This window comes from Gossypium hirsutum, chromosome A01, assembly GCF_007990345.1.
Source record: "Gossypium hirsutum isolate 1008001.06 chromosome A01, Gossypium_hirsutum_v2.1, whole genome shotgun sequence".
Taxonomy (NCBI): domain Eukaryota; kingdom Viridiplantae; phylum Streptophyta; class Magnoliopsida; order Malvales; family Malvaceae; genus Gossypium; species Gossypium hirsutum.
The window spans coordinates 6,858,741-6,884,128 of record NC_053424.1 but is presented as its reverse complement, the minus strand read 5'-3'; the positions used below and the strand labels follow the sequence as shown (position 1 = coordinate 6,884,128).

General features: G+C 29.6%; 1 long non-coding RNA gene across 1 annotated transcript; it reads right to left on the bottom strand.

Moving 5' to 3' along the window:
• Positions 1-7,511: 7,511 nt before the first annotated feature.
• LOC121204716 (uncharacterized) lies at positions 7,512-8,325 on the bottom strand. Its single transcript, XR_005899914.1, has 2 exons — positions 8,178-8,325; positions 7,512-7,896 (listed from the first exon to the last, which is right to left on the bottom strand). It is a non-coding gene; the product is annotated as an uncharacterized lncRNA (long non-coding RNA).
• Between the last annotated feature and the right edge of the window lie 17,063 nt (positions 8,326-25,388).

Sequence of the window (25,388 nt, the reverse complement as noted above, 5' to 3'; positions counted from 1 at the left end):
AATTTAAGGAATATTTTTTATTTTTTAATAATTTTATGACATTATTTTTTGGCATATTCATACTTATAAGTATTATCTCCTTTGACTTAAAATCTCGTAATTTTGTACTACAAAAATATTCTCGTTAAGTATGAATTTAATCATTATATATTCTTATATTAATTTAATCATTTCCAATTTATATGACAAATTCTCAAATTTTCTTCAATCTTAAAATTTTGATTATAGAACTATTTTGGTGAAAGCATTTGTAATATATTTTTATTATAATTTTTTATTATATGAATTATTAAATGGATTAATTTAATTTTTTACCATTAAAAAATTAAATAATGTCAAATTGTAATAAATTTAACATTTATGCTATGTTTGATAGGAGTATTATTTTTCCACATGTTTTAATACATGAATTAGCAATAAACTAACTCCAATTGGTCATCTTTAGCCACTCACATGAGTTGTCATGGCAAAGAGAATAATTTTTTTTTTGCTTATTTTAAAGATGTCTTATTTTTTTACTACTCATACTTCTAATTTTAAGTTTAAATTTGTACTAATTATCTTTTATATTATATCTAAATATTTCAAAACATGTATATTAAATAAGTTTCTTTATTATGTTATTACACTAGTAATCAAATGGGTCATTATTGTTTGAGAATGACATGATTTTTTTTTTCATTTGTAAAACTATTAAAAGCTTTTAAAATATAACTCCATTATATGATAAATAATATTTTTAAAACAATAAATGTTAACACGGATCAAAATTAATCTTATTTAATTTTTTTAATAATATAATAACTAAATTAATTTATTTAATAATAGAGTGATTAATTTAATTAAACTTCTATAATAAAGGGATTTACCAAATATATTCACAAATATATATATGTTATTCCAATTTTTCATTCTCTTTAAAATACTTTATTCCTAAGAATCACTCTACATGTATATAGAGAGAGGCGGACCGTAATAGTGGCCATGGGTTAAGATCGCAAAATCTTTTAAAACTTTTCATTAGCCTTCGAAATTTTTAATTAAATCCTTAATTTTTTAAAATTTTTATTAAGCTGAATAAAAATTTTAATTAGACCACTTGAAAGTTGTTATTAAATCCTCGAATTTTTTAAATAAAAAACGTATTTCACACTTTTCTCAAATGTAAATAACATAGGTTTCATAGAAGGTGTAGCTAAGGGTAAGCGTATTCAAACGGTTAATTGATCGGTTAACCAAAACGAACTACTGTTAATTAAATTAACCAAAATTTTTTAATTCTTTAACCGTTAATCGAATCAAAATTTTTTCAAAAAAAATTAGCAGAATTGAAATATTTTGATTAATCCGGCCGGTTAACCGAATTAAACAAAATTTATATGGTTTTGCTTTTTTGGTTAAAACGAGTATAAAAAATAAATAAATAGATAATGTTCATTTGACTGAATTAACCGAATTAAAACTACATATAATTTGTATTATTAATTATTAAATTAGGTTAATTTGGTTAATTACCGATTTCAAACCGAATTAACCGATAACTAAACTTCCAAAAAATCATCAACCGATCTCTAGCCGAATTAAATCGATTCGGTCGATTAATTCAGTTTTAACCGAAATTTGAACACCCTTAGATATAGCCTTCACCTTTTTTATTAAATGATACAATCGCAATTTCAATCACTTCTTATATTAATTATTTATTTTAATCTATTTTAACCTCTTTGTTAAATGTAAAAATTCCATTTTTAACTTCTCTCAAAGGTTGAAAATTTAATCTAAGTCATCTTGATAAAAATTTAAGCTTTGGCTCTCCAAAATTCTTTGATTTTATCTCCAAAAATTTAGCTTTTTCCTTCTTGTATATTATGTGAAGTAATACGTGTTAAGATATTAGAAGTGTGGACAAAAAACTTTTTTCAATGGATCATGCATGCGTGCGGCTTACAAGTGGCCAAAGAACAAAAGAGAAACAAACAACCACGAAAACATTAAAAAAAAAAAGTAATATTTACCGTATTCATGCATAAGGACAACTTGAAATTCTATTCCTCTCTATTGGAGAAAAAAGTCTTTGGAAAAGACAAAACAAGATTGAATGTTGTATTGTCTTCATGAGCTTTTTGACTCAATTCTGTAATAATGTTAATAGAAGATAAAGCACTTGAGAGGAAGAACGACAAGATTTCCGAGTTGCCACAACGTAAAAACAGTGACCGCCCCCTTTGGCTGTTTATCATAGGCAAAGAACATCAACTTTGATTACGACATTAAAGCATCGTCATCATATTTTTTGTATCCCTCTCTAACGCTAATGGTGGTGAGTCAGGAACGCAGAAAATCAACTGTGTTTGTGGGGTTAAGACAAACATTTCCTGTCAAATTTTATCTGATTATACGTCGATGTTCCAATATCCATGTCTTATATTGAAGAAATAACGGACTTTTTTTATGGTAAATGTCATTTCAATCTTGTCCCATTGTATACCACAGTTTCTCCTCCGATATATATAAGCTTATCGACATGTTTATTGATGTATAACTTCGTTTCTCATTGTTAAAAAAAGATCGTATATTCCATGGCTATCGTTGGTTCAAGTTCTAGGCTGGTGGTGATGCTGTCGTTCATCATCATTGTATTGATGCTTGTAATGAACACTGAAGCGAGGCCTTATGGTCATGGACCTCATGGTAACCCAACAATGGCGGAAAAGATTGATGGCATGACTATGTTGGAGAAACTTGGTTACGATTTATCGAAAATCGACTATTACAGAAGGATGCTAAGCAGTAGCCCGGAGAGAATCTCGCCCGGAGGACCGGATCCTCAGCATCACTATTAATCAGCATGTCATGACTCGACCTATTGGGTTACGTGTCATAATCCGATATTGTCCTCTTTGAATATCCAAACTTGACATACACGTATTCAAGCTCGATAGGTCATGAGACAACAGCTGATCAGAAATTGCAGAATGTTATGTAGGGAACTTAGTTCTTTGCTCCATTGGATATGAAAATGTATAACATGAAGAATAAGTTAATTAATCCTCAAGTACTTTGAGATTTTCTGTTTTTGGTAATACGTATGAGTTGTAATATGTATGCAGTTTCATTTAAATAACACAGATGTTTATTTTCACCAGATTATTATCTTTCATGAAAGTTGTGGATATTATTAGATAATTACTTATCTAACTGAAAAAGCAAAAAGTTTGGATTACGTAGGCAAATGTTATCTGATAAAAACATGTTGCTTTCATCAAATTTCTAATCGACTCCTTGGCATAATAGTACGTGTAAGTTGCTGAATTGATGCTCTTTGCGCACCAACTCTCAAAACAGCGTTTCATTCATCTGCAAATGTCTTACAATAATGCTTTTTATTGGTGATTACACCAGCTTAATGCTACCAAGTATAGCTTATTGATGCTTCTTACAGCTGTTTGCTGAACATGTCAGCTGATTCATAAAGATTCTCCATAAAAACTTGAACTCGAGTGTGAGTTTCAGATACGAGGACGTTTGTAACATAGATATATTCATTTTTTTCCCCATTTTTTTCTAAGTTTTTGGAAGGTCCCCTTACCTATACCCAGTTAGTGTAAGTCAGAAAAATGTGTTAGCTTGTCTTCAATCAAGGTATAAGATCGAGGCCTTGAGGCCTCAATGTCGGGTTCACAAACACGTCGAGGGCGTTGTCAGGGGCAAAGCTAGAAATTTTTTTAAGGGGAGCCGGATAAAATTTTAATTTTTTATAGATTATATTTTTATAATTTATAAAGAATTAAATTAATTTTTTATAATTTTAGGGGGACTAAAGTAAATTTTACCTTTACTAATTTAAAATTTTTAAAAAAATTTAAGGGCCAAAATAATAATTTTACATTTTAGGGGGCTGAGCCCATGCCAAGTTAATAATCACCGGCTTCTCTTTCTCAATGTTTCTAGAGAATTCTCAAGCTTATCATCATCTATCAGTATCTAAACTTATAATTATATGATTTTATCCACAATTAGATAATGATATAACGATTCAATGTATGCCGACTTACATAAACCGTCATACAGAGCTTATAAATAGGCTGAATCCTTTCCATTTTGTAGGCGTGAGTTAGAAAAGAAACAAGTGAAATGTTTCCTTAAAGTTTTGGCATCATTGCTTTTTTGGCATTAAGTAAGCAAGTTTTGTTTTATTTTTAATTTGAGTCTGTTGCTTAAGTTATTTTACATTTGCTTCTTCAATTACTTTAATAAGTAGTATTAGAGCTAGTTAATTAATGGTACTTCACGACTATTATGAATATCAGTTAGCTTGATTATAGAAAGAATTTGTTCAAGTACCAATTAGGGATTACTCAGAAGAAGAGGTGCTGCTAGTTTTGCAGTTCAAGGTTGCAATAAATTTTTGGTCTAGGACCAAACATAATTAAGGTAGCACAAGACGTTAAGAAGTGTACATGGCAAGTTTTGGTGCACCAGTCAGCACAATTCAAAAGCTTAGATGGAGCAATTATAGCATTTGCAACCTTCAGATGAAATTTTATCTAAAAGGGAAAGAGTTGTGAAGCATAGTTGATGAAAATGAGGTTGAACCACCAACTCAAGCTAATGACATGGAAAAGTGGGAGGTTAAGGTTGCAAAGGTGATGTTCAGTCTAATCGTACAATCTTAAAATACGATGTTGAGACTCCAAATGAAGAATGAGATATTTTGGCAGCATTGTTTGGAAAGACATATAAGGCAAAGTTAAAAACCTTGGAGAATGAGCTAATGACTTCGATTCAATGGAGAATATCGGTAAGTCAATACTTTACCAAAGCTAAGTCGATTAGTAGTGAAATTGTAGAACTAGCTCCTGATGAGATGCCTAGTGAAGCCATATTACGAAGAATTAGAATTAATAGCTTAAATCCAAAGTATAATTGTAACACCCTCTATTCTAACCCTTATCCGATACCGAAATAGGGTTACAAGGCATTACCAGACAGTTCAGAACAAGAATGAGCAATCACATATTTGTTTAACATATACATCATAATTTAATTACAATGCTCCTTTAATGAGCTCTCGAGGCCCAAAATACGTATTCGGAACAAATCGGGACATAATCAAAGTCTTAGAGAATTTTTCATGAAATTTCAAAAATTTTCCTAAGTGCAGGGCTCACACGCCCTTGTGACCATAAACACACCCATGCTTTAGACCGTGTCCTACCCTGTATAACTCTCTGACTTAGGCCACACGGCCAGCCACATGCTTGTGTGCAGAGCCCGTGTGCCTAACACAGCCGAAACACACGCCCATGTCTCTACCCGTGTGCAAATTACTGAGCATTTTGTTTTGCATTTTTAAGGAGTAGGGGACACACGGCCTAACCACACACCCATGTGTAAGCCGTATGTCTCACACGGTCCCGTCACAAGCCTTTGTGCTAGGTCGTGTCGACTCAAAATGAGCCTTATACAACAAGTTTACCAACCTTACAAACCTTGAACAACAAGCAACTTAAAATCTAGTCTTTCAACCAATCCACAACATGATTAAATACATCTAAAACATGTCAGATCTATCAATATAAAGATCTAACTCATGCATGTTCATAGATATCTAACATAAATAATCTAATCAATTCATTTAAATATCATTCAACCAATTCAAACTAAAACCATATAAATGGCTATATTATAAGATATATGTTTATATATATAGATCAACCAATATCATCTTATACACCATTAATATTCACATATCTAAATGACATCAAAAGACAACCACGGTACATGCCATTTTCAAAAGAGAAAACACTTCACCACGTGATTTGAGTCCGGGATTAGCTTTGAATGTTGATTCGACGATCGAACTTTACCTAACCTGCGCACGAAAATAACCGTACGCTGAGTATAAACTCACTGGTATTTCCATAATCCGGATACTTATTATTCAAAAATTTATAATGTTTATATACAAAATCATACATAATAAAAATCGTTCAATAAATAATCAATTTTATAAACTCATCGTATCTTCTATTTCAATCTCACAATTGCTATTTAATAGCATTTAATAATAAATTTCTCAATTTCAATTTCAATATCAATATCCATTTTGTATTCAATATTATTCAATATCAATCATTTGATCAATTTATTCATACATCCCTATTAACACGACTAAGACTCTGACGGATACGCGGATGCAACCCAAACACACCAGTATGGCAGTTAGTGCCTCATTGGCTATGCCGAAGTAAAACAATACGGTACTCAATACCTCATTAGATTTATCCGAAGCAATAATAATACGACACATAGTGCCTCATCGACTCAAAGTCGAAGTATCCCTAAACACTTTCAATCTTATGGCATGCCAACTATATCCGACTTAGCCTGACATTGTTAATAGGGTATTTTAATACATAATTCAATTTCCAATCAATATACAATTTCAATCCATTCCAATTCAATACACTTTTCAATCATACACATACTTTCACAAAATAATTCAATTCAATATCAATATATCAAACTCACCTCAATTTCACTTACCATACATAATAATAAATACAACAAATAATTTTAGTTTTCGGATTATAAAAATACAAACCGTATTTTCCGAGCTAATTCTCGTTGACTTTCTCTTTTCCTTTCCTGGTCGAGGCTTCTGGATCAACGTTAGCTACGGAATTAAAACGATTAAAGTTTATCAATACACTACAATTTCATATTGAACATTTCAATTTATACTCAACTCTTGCATAGTTTTCAATTTAATCACTAACTAATACTAACTTTATTTTTTTACAATTTATTCTTTATTTTTCTTCAATTTATCACTTAAAACTAAATTTAACTCTCTAATTTCACCATAAAACCCTAATTTCAAATTTCTTTTAATTTAGTCCCTACTATATAAAACTTATGATTTACTTTACAATTCAATCTTTTTCTCAATTCTAACTTGAAATTCTATCAATTCAAACCCTAATTCCTTAATTAATTCAACATAACACACATCTAAAAATCAACTAACTTTCAAAACTTCCACATAAATCTAGTAGTTTTTTGCTCTAGGATTCTAGAAACGTAAAATTTACGAGAAAATGAGTCAATTTAGCTTACCAATTTGAATTTAAACCTCCAAAACCTTAATTTCCTTCTTGTTCTTTTTCTCCTTTTTTTCCCCTGTTCTTTCGTTTCAATTCTGTTTGTTTGTTTCTTTTCTTTCTTTTATTTCATTTATTTAATTATATTATATAATAATATATAATATATTATAATTTAATATCATTTACTTATATTATAAGTAAATATTTAATAATTACTAATATATGTTTATTATTATTCCACATGTATTTCACTATTACCACACACTTGGCACTTAGGGTTTAATTCCTAATTTAGTCCCCTGACTTTTCTCTATTCCATAATTCAACCTTTACCATGTATTCAATCTAGTCCTTACACTAAATTAACATTAATTCAAGCTAAATCACCTAGCCAAAATCTAATTAACCTCACAACTAACTTAGTGAATATTTCTAATAAATATTACGAATCTGTTTTACAAAAACAGTGACCCGAAAATACACTTTTCTGATACCTGTAAGCTTCAGGTCGTTACAATAATGGCCTCTCATAATTGTAAGACCCCTAATTTGCCCGGGCCAATAAAATGGTTTATAAACAGTCCATCTTACAACCCAACCTCAGACACCAAATCAGCCCAAATTTTAGACCAAATTAAAAATTAAAACCCTAGCCCAAAACAATGCAGCCCAGACCCATAACAAACAAAAAACAAAACCAACCCTAGAAACCCTAATGCTAGCCACCCTTAGCCTTCTGACCAGCACCGCCCTTGTCAGCCACCTGCTTCTCCACTTGCTCCACCGCCTGCAAGAAGAAAAGACAGCAAATAATAAAAAATGATGTAAAAAGGCTATAAAAGCCATCACAAAATCTAATGTTAGGGAGTTTTTTTAGAATACAATCAAAAAAATAGATTTAAACACATAAACAAAGACCACAAAAGAAGATCGAAAAAAATAGCGTGAGAAAGGTCCTTTTTCCATCTCTTTTATTATTATTTTTTTCTTCTCGAATCTTTTTTACATATAAACATATATATATACACACATAAAAAAGAATGTAAAAAGTAAAAAAAGGGGACTTACCTTCAATCTCGCTGAAAAAAAGTGATTTCTAGCATTTCTGCAGTCGCATACGGCGGCGCCGACGTCGGTGAATTGCAGCCGACTCGACAGCCAATGGCTGGAGACCATGGACGGTGAGGGTCTGCTGCAGAGAAAAAAAGAAGCCTTTATTCTGTTTTTTGGGAGAATGAAGGAAGAATGAAAATTTTTAAAAAAATTTTTTGTTTTTATACCCACATAAAACAGCGTCGTTTTGGGCTTGAAGCTCAGACGCCAAAACGACGTCGTTTTGCCATAACCCGACCCAATCTAACCCGATCCAACCTAGGATATGCGTGTTTTTTAAAGGAAGGGCTAATTACACTTTTAGCCCTTTCGCTTTTTTATTGTTTTAAAATCAAGTTTTTTGTTTTTTTAAATGTTCCCTATAATTTATTTTGGTTTTCATTTTGGTCCTCCCTTATGCTGCGCGTTTCAGAAGGGAGGGAATATTGCCCTTTTGGCCCCCGACTTCTTTCATGCATTGCAATATGGACCTTCCCTTTTCTTTTATTTTGAATTTGCCCCAAAGTTTCGTTTTAAGTTCGATCTAATCATTTTTCATTATTTTGCTATTTTATTTTCAAATTAGTTATTTTTATTTTTATTTTCTATTATTATATTATTACTACTGTTTTTATTACTGTTATTTCTATTATCCTTATTGACATAGTATATTTATTTTTTATTTTTTTTATTTTCTATTATTGTCATTATTAACATATACTATTATTATTATTAATATATTATTATTACTATTTACATGTTATTATTTCTTTTTCTTTTTATTACGGTCTTATTATTATTACTATTTTTACTATTATTATTATTATTATTATTACTATTAGTATTATTTTTATTATTTTTATTTTTATTTTTATTACTATTACTACTATTATTATTATATTATTATTATTACTATTACTATCATTTTTCAAAATAGTTTTACGCAATATTTATTTATTTACTACTTGTTCTTTTGTAATTTCAAATATTTTTTAACTTATTTATTATTTCCTTTTCTATTTTAGCTTATTCGTTTTCTTCATTTATTTTTGTTCTTGTCATTATCATTCACATTTGCGTCTATGTTTATTCTGTTATGCTTGTCAATATCGAAATTTGAATTTATTTATGCATTCTTTATTATCTCATTTTATTACAACTTATGTTATATTAACCTTTACCCGACCCAAAATTGATTCTTTTATAAAGGCAACGTTCCGTATTTGAAAATTTGAGAAAATTGTGCCCTAACTTACTGGGTTTCTATTTTTCTCATTTAACCTAAATAACGGAACATTCTTTTAAACTGCAATACGAGTTTTGAATAAAATGCTTACTCTTTGAGATTCGATGTGTCTTGCCCCAACTTACCGTATATAACATCTTGTTACCTCAAGATAAGATTTTGTGTAAATAAAGGCAATATTCGGTATTTGGAAGTTCGAGAGGTCGTGCCCTAACTTACTGGGTTTCGATTTTTCTCGTTTACCCTAAATAATTGAATATCCTTTTAAAAGGGGTTGAAATACAAGAATTTTAAATAAAAAGCAAGCTCACTCTCAAAAGTTCAAGATGCCGTGTCCTAACTCACTGGATGTAATATTTTATTACTTCGAGACGAGAAGGTTTTTAACAATCAAGTTTTTTTTTACAAAAAGAGGGATCGTATTTTAAAGTTTTTCAAGTTCTTAATTTTCGACAATAAGACACTAATTAATCAACTAGGTACCAATTTTTGGGCGTTACGAGGGTGCTAATCCTTCCTTGTACGTAACCGACTCCCGAATCTGTTTTTCTGAATTTCGCAGACCAAAATCGTTGTTTAAATAAATCAAATTGTTTATTAAACAACTATTTTTCTCCAGGTGACCCGATCACACCTCAACAAAAAGGATCGATGGCGACTCCCAATTTTCGTTTTCTTTTCAAAATATCAAGTCGACCGCCGTTTTTTTTAAAAATAGTTTTGACAATAACAACTACAAAAGGTTGGTCTGAAGAGTCGGTGCTTATTGAGTTGGAAAGATATTTGTAATACCCCTACCCGTATTCATTGCCGGAATAGGGTACGAGGCATTACAGGAGTTTACGAATTAAATTTTTTTATTCAATATAGCCATTTTATAAATATCTAACCTTCCGTGTAATATTAAATCGAGACCAATCCACATCAACCAAATCAATTCAACATATTTTCATGATAGATTCATGCATTTATATAAGATAACGTCATCACATATCTATAACCAGGTTTGTTAACCATACTAATGGCTAACTTTACATTCATTTCACGTTAACATTTACTTTGTTAGCTTATACATGCCATTGATTTCCAAAATAAAGTTTCTTTATATACCGAAATCCTGAGGTTGACAGTGTGATGTGTCTCCGACCAAATCCGACCTCCGAGCTCTTAACACTACAAAACAGGGAAAAAGGAAACGGGGTAAGCACTTTGTGCTTAGTAAGCTCATGTAACAAGAATTATACTTACCTAATATTTTCAATACAATACAATAAACATCCATATATCCATTCAATGCATTATTACCCTAATATGCACAAACTCAACATTCAAGTTAGTACAATAATTTCCATGTACCAATAATATATACTATGATTGATGAGCTCGTCAATATCATGATTTCCATTTCCTTGTTATTTTTCCATATTTATCCCGTTGAATTTCTTGGAATTTTCGATGGATTTTCAGAGGTACACTTTTAGTGTACAATTCCGGGTCCGTCAATTCATATTCATGTGCGCACATTTCCATTTCAGAGAGCACACTCCCGCGAACCTCAACCTTGCAGCAGGATTACCAGTCCAGGCTAAATCCCCTGCAATATAAACTCATAGAGTATTGTCGGGATTACCAGTCCAGGCTAAATCCCCTGCAACGACAATTACTCTAATGAGTTTGGATCTGAATTACCAGTCCAGGCTAAATTCAGACCCTAATTTGGATTACCCGTCCGGGCTAAATCCATTTTACACATATTCTTCGGGAGGGCTATATCAGGATAGGATCACCCGTCCGGGCTAGATCCTTTTTACCGTCAATTCCTTTTCAGATATCCATCGAATTTTCCTTTCATTCAAACGGGATTTCTTCCCATTTTATCAAATATATCAATGTTTCATTAATTTTCATACAATGAACATTCAATTCATATTCACATCAATAACATACAATCTCAAGCAATTTAAGAATATAATTCAAGTTACACGAACTTACCTTGATACTTGTTTGTAAACAGTAAAAATCTACTAATCCCGAACTTTTTCCTTTCCTCGATCTAGCTTCGTATTTGAATCTTCTGGATCTAAATAAATAAATTTAATTATCAATTTAATACATTTCATGTTCATATGCAACATTCTCTATAATTCAACTATTATTTATAGTTCATTCAAAGCTGTCTACTTGAGTCATAGTCACTAAATTATTTATAACTTGAGCTACGGAACTCCAAATTAAGATCCGTTAATTTTCCCTGAAACTAGACTCATATATATTTTTACCATAAAATTTTCAGAATTTTTGGTTTAGCCAATCAGTACAGTTTATTCTTCAAAGTCACCCCTGTTCTGTTGTCTAACAGTTCTGACCCTTCTTCACTAAAAATAAATTATCTCTTTATACAGAATTCAAATGATGTTCTCATTTGTTTCTATTAAAAATAGACTCGTTAAGAATTCTAGACATATAAATTTAAGTCCCTAATTATTTTTATTCAATTTTTTATAATTTTTAAAAGTCAGAACAGGGGAACCCGAATTCATTCTGACCTTGTCTCACAAAATTCATTATCTCTCAAAATTTACAAATCCATTGCTTACAATATTTCTTCTATGAGAAACTAGACTCAATAAGTTTTAATTCCATATTTGTTCATCTTCTAATTCGATTCCTACAATTTTTGGTGATTTTTCAAAGTTAGTCTACTGCTGCTGTCCAAACTGTTTTAGTGCAAGCTGTTTATTACCATTTTCCCCTAAGCTTTTGATAAATGATAATTTCGTCCCTACTCAATTAGCCTCTCAATTGAGCTGATTTTTCTCAATTAACATTTTATTCTATCATCTTAAACTATTTTACAACCTTTAGGAATCAGAATTTCAGCAATAGACTTTAATTCCAAACATTTTCACAATTAGGTCCTAAAAATCAATTTCCATTGAAATTGCCTAATAAAATCATCTCATAAACAAATTAAAGCTTTAATTTCATTCTATTTCATCATAAACTTACAGCACTCAACCATGGTGACTTTCAATTTCATCCATGAAATCCAAAACTAATGAATTCAATAGTAGGACCTAGTTGTAAAAGTCTTAGAAACACAAAATTTACAAGAAAAAGGTAAGGATTAACTCACTTGGTGCAAAGATTATGAAATACCAGCTTAGAGAACCCTCCTATGGCATTTTTAGCTGCTGTAATTGAAGAGAAATGAAGAGAAATCTAGATATTTCCTATTTAGTCCTAGTTTTATTTAGTTAATTTTGCAATATTCCAATTTTACCCTTAATTTATCAATTTTTTTGCTGATTTCATACCCTTGCCGTCCAGCCCAAATAAATTTTGGGTCTAATTGCCTTTTAAATCCTTTCTCATTAAACTCTTAAGCTATGTAATCATTCTAGCAACTTTTACACCTATTACAATTTAGTCCTTTTCATTTAATTGACTGCCCAAACATTAAAATTTCCTAACGAAATTTTAATACCACATTAATAACATTTCATAAATATTTATAAAATTATTTTCGACTCGGTTTTACGAAATAGAGGTCCCGATACCTTATTTTACCAAATTTTTTCAATAATTTCTTTTTCTAACTAATCACTAAATCGATAAAATTTTCCTATCAATATTTTCATACGATTTTCCTATCATATCAATTTTCAAGCAAAAATATTGAAATAAATTTCTCTTTAAATCGGATCTATGGTTACGAAATCATTGTTCCGATAACCTTGAATTTAGGCCATTACAATATTGGCCAATCAAGAAGATTTAGATAACCAAATGTCTAGAGTCTCAGTTAAGGACGAGGAAAAAGAAATGTTTAGGAAAAGATAGAATGCTCGAGGGCAAAGTCAACAAAGTAAAACGAGCATGGGCAAAGGGTGAGCAACCCAAGGCCAACAACAAAGATGGAAGAATAAAAGAAGAGATGAAAGTTCATAGAAATGAGAAGCTTAGTCAAAGCGAGATAATCAATAGGGTAAAAATACTCCTAAGAAGCAAGGTAATTGCTGCAATTGTGGTAAGTCCAAACATTTTGCTCGAGATTACATGATAAGAAAATTTTAAGGAAATGTCGCTTACTTCCATTCATGAGTGGGATTTTCAAGCCTTTTGTGTAATAATAGACGATGGTGAAGAAGATATTGCAGTTTCATGCATTGAGGAGCCACAGATAGAACATGGCCAAACAATAATAAGAAAAAGTTCAATCAACTATCAAAATGATTGGATAGTTGACTTCGGTTGCTCTAATCACATGACCAAAGATAAAGAAAAGCTATCAAGTGCAACAAAGTACAAAGAAGGGAGAATTGTGGTTACTGTCGATGATTCCATGTTACCAATATCCCATATTGGTGACACCGTGATTATCCATCGTTACATTCCACATAAGGTTAAGCTACAAAATGTGTATCTTGTACCTATGATGAAGAAGAATTTGTTATTAATATCACAACTCACGTTAGACGAAAACTACATAGTTTTCAAACCCAACAATGAGAAGGTGTATCGAAATCTAAAACTAACCAATACACAATAAGAAGATAATTATAGTTTGTCTATGTAATGTTTACACAATTAGCTTATATAGACAAGACTTAAAAAAATGAAACTATTGATTTATGACACGTAAGGCTTGGTCATGTGAGCTACTTAAAGCTAAAGGTAATGATAAAGAATTCGATACTAAATGGACTACCTCAGCTTGAGGTATGAGACAATGTAGTTTGTGTTGGTTATTAGTATGGAAAGGCACATCAACTACCTTACAATGAGCCAAACATTTGAGCCAAAGTTGCATTAGAATTGGTACACTTTGACGTGTTTGGACTAGTATACCGATCAGTTCTCGGTCCAATCAATTCATTAACTAATTCAGTCATATTCTAAAAACACTAGTTGTAACAGCCCGATTTTTCAATAGTGTCGAAAATAGAGGTTTTGGAACTCTATTTCCATAAATCGAGTCCGTAAATATTAAATATTAATATTTACTATATTAACATTCACTAGTCTATTATAGAAATATATCAAAGTTTGGTCCAATAATTTTTTCGAATTGATAGTTAATTAAAGTACTAAGAATAATTTGTAAAAGTCTTATCACTGTAGATTTTTAAATAGCTAAAGGACTAAAATGGTAATTTAACCATTATAATTTCTTAAATGGTGGTGGAAAGGTATTAAAATCCACTATCTTGTTATTTGTAATTAACTTTTAATTAATTAAAGTTTAAATAAATAATTATGATTAATTATATTTTAATTACAAGCATATAAGTTAAAGCATAAAGATGTCACCTTTATTTTCTTCATCTTCTTCAACCTTGTCATGAGAAAGAAAAGAAAACCTAAAAAATGTTTCAAACATTCAACCCTCAAATTGGTAAGCTATACAAGTAATTTTCTTATAATTTTTATGCTTTTTAGGTCAATGGAGCTTGATTTAGTTAGCTCATGTACCAATTTGTAAAGTAGTTAAAAATTTTAAAGTTTCCATTAATTGTTTATTGAAGAAATAGGTGTTAAATTGACAGATTTTAAGCTTAGAAGTGAAAAAGGATTGAATTGTAAAGTTTAATTGTTAGTTTTGTACAAAAGTACTAAAGTGTATAAATTGCAAAACTGATGCTAAATTACTATAATAATAGATAATAGAGGGTCCTAAAAGTATGTAATTAGATCGGTTTTGAAACCGAAGCTCAAAATTGAAAGTTATTGCAATTTTAGTTTTAGGGACTAAATAGCACAAAATACAAAACTTTAGGGGCATCCAGAAAATGAAATTAAACTGGTTCATGCATATTATGGGATACTATAAAAATGTTTGGTATTGATAGATTATTTAAAATAATTGTTTAAATCAATAATTGAATCAAACCGAGAATAATCGGAGAAATTATAGAATAGTCCTTGAAGATTCAATTTGCTTGTTGTTTTGACCAGGTAAGTTTATATGGTATGATTGCATTTAAATTTTTATATATTTGAATTATAAATATGTGTATGTTTGGTTGTAATTTGAATTGTTTGCAATTTGGTACAAAATGAGAGATATGTACGAAACTGTAAAGAAATGATTATATGTGTTAAAGATGCCCGAGTGAACGTAGTAAAGGATAGGATACGATTGACATGCCAATAAGGTTATATGTGTACTTGTGCAAGATATGTGATTGTATGAGATACTTGATTGTACAGAGATCATTACAGATTTATATTGGATCCAACATTTGTTCTGGATCATCGAGTATTGTATATCTCTAAAAAGACCCTGGTGTAGTGGAGGGATGTATTGTTGTATGATTATGCGAATAGCTGCTTATAGGCTTTGCACTTTGGTGCCCTTGTGTGTTGTAGTTAAAGTATTTACGAGCTATCGAGTGTGGTATGGTTTACCCATGTTTTTTCGAGTCTGTTTTACTAGGGTTCATCAGACCGAGTGGTTAATGAAAAATGAAAGATTGAAATGGCAGGAAATGAATTTGATATTCAAATGATAGATTATTGAATAATTAGAGTATAAAGCTTTCGATTTATATATGTGATTACATTATTCTTGAATTGAATGAGATTTAAGTTTGTTATGTATTGTGACATGAAATAACATGATATGTACTTGTAATATTACATGATTGATTATATGTTAAACACACCTTGTTGATGTTGTGGATTGTCATGTCTAGCCAAATGATGTTAAGCTTAGTAGCTTATTGTATTTAATTGAAAGATAAGGTAAGTTTTTGTTTAATGCCTGTGAACTTACTACGGATTCGATATGCTTACCCCGTTGTTTTTCCCTTTCTCTATAGATTTCAACTTGTGAATCGTCCAAAAGCTCACATAATCTTGTTTTCAAATTTGTAGCTTTTCGATCGTTTTAAGTCCAGTTTTGTGGCATGTACATAGGTGTTTTGTATTTGTTAACTTAAAGTGTTAGTTATAGCCTAAAAACCTTTCCAAGGTTTGATTTTGGCAATGTAATGCCTTGTTGAAATGGTATGTTTTGGTAAATGGTTTGTGATATGTATGTGGCATATGAAATGACATATTTGGATATGGAATTGGTATTAATGAAGTTAGTATATGCTTAATTGTTGACATGTATGCATTGGGGATGGTATGATATGTCTCATGGCAAAATAGATGTTATAAGCTTATATGAATTAGGTTGTGGTCATTTGCACTTGAATGGTGTGTATTTGAAGTGTTTTGATGCATGTGTTGTAATACCCTGAAAATTTTTACAGTAAGATATTATCCTTGATATAGTAAAATAAGGAAATAAAGTGCATAAAAGGAAATTTTGAGTTATGTCAATATTGAGAAGTATATTATGATATATTAATTCAAGAAATGACTAAATTATAAAAGTGAGAAAAGTTTTGTTGCACAAGAGTAGATACTCAAAATTTTAAGGGTTAAAGTGTAAATATGAAAAAGTTGAAGGACCAATAGTGTAAATATTTTAAGAGTGGAATGATCTAGAAACTAAGGAAAATGGATGAATTAGGACCAAATTGAATAGGTGAAGAACTATGGGGGACTAAATTATAATTTTACCAAATTAAATGATGACTCAAGGATGGAATTTTAAAAGATAATAAAGGGTAAAATGGTCAATTGGAAGAGAGAGAAATCTAGAAAGTAATGATGATGTTGATGATATTTTATGATTATTTAATTAGATATATATTATTTTAATGAGATATTTTATTATTTTATTATTATTTTATTATTAATTATTTAGTATAAAAGGAAGGAAAGATGAAGAATTTTCATCATCTTTCCATGCATGCAACCAACGTTAGAAGAGAAGGAAAAGAAAGAAATTTTCTTTTCTTTACAATTTGGTCCTTCCACAAAAAATTCACCTAGAAATCAAAAGAATTTCCATAGCTACTAAGAGAGAGAAATGTTAAGGAGACCATGGGGAGTTAGAATATCAAGTTGGATTCAAGAAATAGAAGCTGGAGGAGAGACAAAATCAAGTTAAAGATTAGTATCAATAGAACAAGGTAAGTATATCAAGATTTCAATATGTTTTTAAGTTTGTTATTATTGACAAAGCATGGAAATAATGTTATAGTAGAGTTTTCTTACATAAGGTCCTATGTTCTTGATATGTTAGTGAAGAGAAAATAAGAGAAAGTGATGAGAAATGGTGTAGAAAAAGAAAATAAGGGTGTTATAACATGGTAATTAATATCTTGTACTAAAACAGTTTTGGACAGCAGCAGTAGTCTAACTTTGAAAAATCATCAAAAATTGTAGAAATCTAATTATAGGATGAATAAAATATGAAATTAAATATTATTAAGTCTAGTTTCTTATAGAAGAAATGATGTAAGCAATGGAATTGTAAATCATGCGATATGATGAATTTTGTGAGACAAGGTCAGAATGATTTCAGGTTCCCCTATTTTGAATTTGTAAAATCATAAAAAATTGGATAAAAATAATTATGGGATTAAATTTATATTTTTAGAATATTTAATGAGTCTATTTTAAATAGAAACAAACGGGAATATCATTCGAATTTTGTACGAGAAGATAATTAATTTTTAGTGAAGAAGGGTCAGAACTGTCAGACAGCAGAATAGGGGTAACTTTAAAGAATAAAATGTATTTATTGGCTAAACCAAAAATTCTGAAAATTTTATGGTAATAATATATATGAGTCTAGTTTCAAGGAAAATTATCGGATCTTAATTTTTATTTCTATAGCTCCAGATATAAATAATTTAGTGATTATGACACAGATGGACAACTTGAATATTCATAAAAGTAAATAATAAAAATTATGGATAATGTTACTTACAAGTGTGTTATCTACATTAAGTATGTGGAATGGAGAGGATGAGGAGGAAAAATATGTATGAATATTCATCTAGCATGGCTAATTTGCATATTTTAGGCTCAGGGACTAAATTGAATAAAAATAAAACTTTATGGGCAATTTTGTAAAAATGTCAGAAATGACCAAATTGCATGAAATGGATTATTTTATTATTTAAATTACAAAATTTAATGAAATTATTAATTTAGTTCAAGATCGGGGGAAAAAATATTTTAGGGATTAAATTAAAAAGTGTTGAAATTATGAAAAATTCTGATATTTTATAGAATTCTTGGACTGTTATCAATATATATGAGAATAATAGCTGGAAATAAGGATCAAATTGCAAGAATTTTATTTTCTTGACCCTAAGGATGAAATCGTCATTAATTAAAAGTTTAGGGGCAAAATGGTAATTTTGCCTAGAGCATTAATTAAATGCATTAGAATATGAAATGAATGAAAATGATGATCAAATTATTTATAAAGATCCGGACGACTCAAATATGAGACTTGATCGTGGAAAAGAAAAGATATCGGATTAATGAAATTATAAACACAAACAAGCAATGAGGTAAGTTTGTGTAACTTGAATTGTATTTTAAATACTTGAAATATGTGGTTATGTGATGAAAATATGATTTGAATGTTCAAGTCATGATATTTGATGAAATATTGATGATACTCGATATAAATTGAAAATAAATCTCGGTTGAATGAAAGGAAAATTTCTTTGGATCTCTGAAAAGGAATTGACGGTAAAAAGGATTTAGCCCGGACGGGTGATCCTATTCTGATATAGCCCTCCCGAAGAATACGTGTAAAATGGATTTAGCCCAGACGGGTAATCCGAATTAGTGTCTGAATTTAGCCTGGACTGGTAATTCAGATCCAAGCTCATTAGAGTAATTGTCGTTGCAGGGGATTTAGCCTGGACTGGTAATCCCGACAATACGCTATGAGTTTATATTACAGGGGATTTGGCCTGGACTGGTAATCCTACTGTAAGGATGAGGTTCGCGGGAGTGTGCTCTCTGATATGAAATGTGTAAGACCATGGTTGAAAGATACCATGGCAGCCTGGTATGAAATGTGTAAGACCATGGTTGAAAGATACCATGGCAGCCTGGTATGAAATGTGTAAGACCATGGTTGAAAGATACCATGGCAACCTGATATGAAATGTGTAAGACCATGGTTGAAAGATACTATGGCAACATGATATGAAATGAACAAGACCATGGTTGAAAGATACCATGGCAACATGATAGAAAATGAGTAAGACCATTGTTGAAAGACACTATGGCATCATGTCAAAGATAAATAAGACTGTGGATGGGAGACGCTATAACATCTGTTGAACAATTGATATTCAAGTAATATGTATCAGATGACGAATGGTTATATGAAATAATTATGGAGATAGATAAACGAAATAAGTATAAGTACATGGAATATAATTTATGTTAAGTTTGATATAAGCTATTACCAGAATAAATATACATAAAATATATGGAAATGATGGAGCATGAAATATTGATATAATGAAATGAATGATAAATGCTTATGAAGAAATGGTAAGAGCATGATATGTTTCATGACATGTGCATATATGATTATCTTTGATATGTTGATACAAGGAAATTATGTAAGTTGAGACTATTATTAAACTCAAGTGCGATATGTCGAGAAAATAGATATATCAATGTTGAATTTATATGAGATATGTGCAAGTATACTAACAATGTTGCTGTTTGATGCTTATACAAGTGTCAAACTGTTGATTGAATGGTAATATATTTATTTATATGATGCATTGAATCGGTAAGTATTTAAATTTTTTTAGTGATCTGCAAATGGTAGTAATGCTCCGAAACCCTGTTCTGGCAGCGGATACGGGTTAGGGGTGTTGCATGTGTGGCTAACCATTTATGCTTAAGTTGATGAATTCTGAGATAGCATTGAAATAGGTACCAAATGACTTAAATTTTACCAAAAACAGAGTCCATGTCTTGATGAGCATTCTTTCTTGTCGCAACATCGACCGACAGTGAATCATATCAAGATGTTGAGTGATCTGGGGTCACGATGTGACAAACTGTTGGTGACATCATGACATGAAGGAAGTGACGTCAAGACGTAGGCCTTGAGATTTTGAAACTTCACAATTTGGTCCTATTTCATGCTCGGGTCACTAAAAGAGCTTTTGTAAGTTCGATTAAGACCAGATTTGATCGTGTATCATAATGTAAATGTGGTTAACATATTATTGTATATTTGAATGATTGTTACTGTATAATTGAATGTAGCTGCTCCGACAATAAATGTGGCGTCTTGTAGCTCGGACTTAGCGATCAGTTCGGGCAAGGGATGTTACATTGATTATGATTAAGCTTAATTGTTGGCTTGAAATAAAAACTACAAATCCACCATTATATTCCTTTGTATCATTGCCAACCTGAGATATGTTACTCTCTGCGCCTCCTTCTTTCGTTTGACCATTTAGATCATAAAAAATGGCACCCAATAACTTGAACCTTCAAAACCCAAAATGGGTATGGATCCTCTCGTATCTTTTACTTTTTGTTTTCATCTAATATATGTTGTGTTGAGTGTTGTGGTTGGATTTTGGATTGATGATGGTGGGTGAAAATGAAGGTTGAGTTGATCGAGTTCATTCTCCGTCAACTAATTAGAACAAAATGGTGAAAATATGTTTATCATATCATAATGTCGTTAATTATTTAACAGGTCAGTGATTAAAAAAATGAATTCAAATAATTTAGTGATTAAATTAAAAAGTTGACTAAAATAAAAATAAGTGAAAAGTTTAGTAAGGATTAAAGTAGTTTACCTCAATAAAATTTGTGATGTATACTTTTAACCCTAGCAGGAGTTAACCAAATATAAAATATGTTAATCTCATTTATAAGGGTGGATTTGGATGGACGGTTGGGTACGGTGTAGTGTGTTCAGTTTAGTTTTTGTCTTACGTTACAGTATTTAATCTCATCGCCACCGTTGTTTTTACACTAACTGTAGGTAAACGCATCGCCTATCCAAACCCACCCTAAGAATGGTCCGAATTAGACTTGTCTACGGGTTGGGTTGGGTTCTCTCGAAAAGTGAAAAGGTTTAGTAAAAATATAGACTTGAAAAATAAATTTGGAAAAAAAAAGGTCCATTTAGAAAACAGACCGAGCCTCGGGTAAGTTTTTTTTGGCCCGGTCCTGGGTCGACCCAGCCCAAATTTGCAAAAAAACCCCGCTGCTTTGTTGCTATTTTCCCAATATTTTTCTACTGTTATTTTCCTACTATTTTCCCATTGTTTTGATTTCATTTCACTACTATGTTGCTACTATTTTGTTGTTATCATTTGGATATTGTATAAGTGTAACACGCCTATACCATGTTCGGCTTAAGGAACCTAATATGGGAAAATTACATTTGGTGCCAAAGTAACTCTTGGCTAATTACTAATATATTAGAACATAAAAACGGACACTTGGAATATACTTAATATTTTACCTAAGTACATGCCATTCTATTCAAAATTTTAAAACATACCCTATTGTTGCTTGAAGATGTGATGTGATGAAAGCTTACAAATCTCAAAATTCAACTCTTCAAAAATTCTTGTACCTAATCTGCGCACGGAAATAAACCGTACGCTGAGTATATACCTAGTGGTATTACTATAATTCAAATACTTAAGGCAAAACAATATATATATACATTAAATCTTGCCACTATTTTAACTTTAATAAATCTTTCATGCATTTAAACTTTAATTTTTAATTTAATAATATGTATTTTAAATAGCTTTTCTTCATTTTAATTTTATATATCTTCTTACTACATCAATATCCATTTCATGCATTTCATCAATAACCATTTCATAAATCATTATTTCATAAATTTCATTTCTATATCTCAATTCAATAACTTATTCTCAAGAAAATATTCATTTCAATAACAATCAGTTGTTCAGTACTTTAACATAATCATTCAGTAATCATCAGTTATTTAGTAACATTAGTTTTACAATAATTATTTAAACCAACATTTTTCAATAAAAATAATTATAATTAATCCATATGATTATATTCAATTTACTCAAACACTATTTCATTATTTCCTATTCATCCTATTTTCACTTCTTATTTCGATACCTCAATTTCAATTCATATTTCAATTCATAATTTCACTTTCTCTTACTTTCAATAGTTCAATCAATCAAATTCATTCGATTGTCTCATTTCATTTATTCAACTGATTTCAATATCGATAATTCGATATTTAACAATTTCATGAACCTTAAGTTCATACTTCAAATCTCAAGTCTCAATTCAATTCACAATTCAACACATAATTTCTTTCTCATACTTTTAATAGTATAATTAATCAAATTTATTTAATTTTCTCATTTCAGTTATTCACCTTATTAACAAACCCAGACCTTGCCGGATACACGGATCCAACCAAACACACCAGAATGACACCCAGTGCCTCATCGGATAGTTCGAAGCAAAGTTAACACCCAATGTCTCATCGGCCTAGCCGAAGTAAAGTGGTACCCAGTACCTTATCGAATCTATTCGAAGTAAAATAGTGACACCCAGTGTCTCATCGGCTCAAGGTCGAAGTATCTCTGAACACTTCCAATCCTATGGCATGCCAACTATATCCGACTCAGCCTGACTAGTTAATAGGGTATTTAATTCACTTTCTCTATTTCAATCAATGTTCACATCAATTCCACTTAAATCACAATTTCTCATATATTTACCAATTCAAATACACTTTTCACTTACAAATCAATATGCAATTCAATCCCACAATCCAATTTCACTTTCATTTCAAAAATCCACTTTCAAAATCAAATACACTTTCCATTCATCAATCAAAATACAATTCAATACTAACACATATTTCTCATTCAATTCAACATCACTTTAAATCCCAAATTCTCTTTCAATTCAACAATTCAATCATAATCCAACACTAAAATTTATTTAACAACTATTTCAATTATCATTCAATACCATAACAACACTTGCCTCATAATTTACTTACCAATACATAATTTAATTTAACATTTAATTTCAATAGCCATAAACACTTTTAAATCAATTTCATTCAAATCAATACCATTATTTCAATTAGTTTCCTAAATTTATCTACCATGCACTTTAATTAAAATATAACAATTAATAATAAATAGATTTGAATTATAGTAATACAAACTCGGATTTATTCGATTATTCCTCGATAACCTTCTTTTTTGCTTTGTGTGTCGATGCCTCGAGTTCCTTGTTAGCTACGAAAATAATAATAATTTACACTATTAATTACAACATTAATTTATAATAATAATTGAATTTCTATCCAATTTATATTTTAGTTCCAATTTAGTCTTAACTAGATTAATAGATTTATCTACTTTTCTAATTTAATTCACACTCTATTTCCATTCAATTTCCTTCCATATTCTACTTAACTATCTAACGTTCATAATAAAACCATAATTTAAAAATTCTTTAAATTTAATCCCTACAAGACAAAACTTATAGCCTAATTTACAATTTAATCCTTTAATCAATTCTAACTTGAAATTCTTTCAATTAAATCCTAATTTCATAATTTTTCGAACATGAACTATGCTTATAAACCTATGAACTTTCAACGTATCAACTTAATTTCATCAAAACCTTGTTCTAAAGCTTCTAAAACATCAAAATTAAGTAAAAGGGACTTAATTGACTTACCTATTAAAAGTTTAAACCTTCAAACCCTAGTTTTCCCCTTTTTCTTTTCTTTCTTCTTGTTTTCGAATAGCTTCTGCTGTTCTTTCGTTTTCTTTTTTTTTTCTTTCGTTTTTCTTTTATACCTTATACATACACTTTATTTATTTACTTAACATATATTATAATATATTTATTCTAAATATCTATTAAGTATTTAATCATATATATATACAAATGTACACCATCAATACCATACAATTGTCATCATTTATTTTATTTTTCACACAAAAATCTTATAATTTAATTATTTAATTAAAAATAATATAATTTAATCTAATTATCTATTACTTTAATATTAAGTAAATAAATTATTTTATAACAAGTGTACATATATATTTATTAACAAATATTTATATTACATTTGTAACCTTTTAATTAGTTTGTCATAAAAAATCTTATATAAAAATTATTTATAATAAATAAATAATAAGTATCTATTTTAATAAACAATACATGTATTACAATTATATTATACATATTATTACACATGTATTTTATCTCCACCCTACATTTGTCATAATTCAATTTATTTGAAAACAATAATAATAATAATAGTAATAATTATAACAATAACTTAATAAATATCTATTTGCTTAAATAAAAAGTAATTAAATATTTTTGTTACAATTGTATACATATTATTATTACATTTGCATATTTTTATCACCATCCACTTGTCAAAGTTATATTATATTTATAATATAAAAATCTAATTATTTTAAATTAATTTAATATAATTTATTACTAATATATCTATTTTATAATTAAAGGCATATTTTCCATTTTAGTTCTTTTTACTTTCTATTAATCTATAATTCAACTTTTACCCCTTATTTAATTTAGTCCTTTTTTCCTAATTATTCTTAATTAAGCTAAATTCACTTAATTAAAACCTAATTAAACACACTACTAGACTTATAAATATTTCTAATAATTATTTACGAACCCATTTCACTAAAACAGAGGCTCGATATTGCATTTTTTTGATGCCCATGAATTTTGGGTCATTACAATAAGTCTTATTTTATTGTTAATTTTGCTATTATTTTAGAGTCATTTATTTGTTAAATTGTACCCTATTATAATATTATTTAAGTATAAATAATTTTTTATTTATTTTTAATTTGTTACGAAATATTTATTTTAATATTTTTAGTATTTTTAATGAATTATATTTTTAATTTTTTATAAAAAATAAAATAAAAAATTTTAATACGAGAAAATTGAGCTGAGTTTAAATTTTAATATTTTTATTCGAGTCGAATTTAAAAAAAAAATTTAAA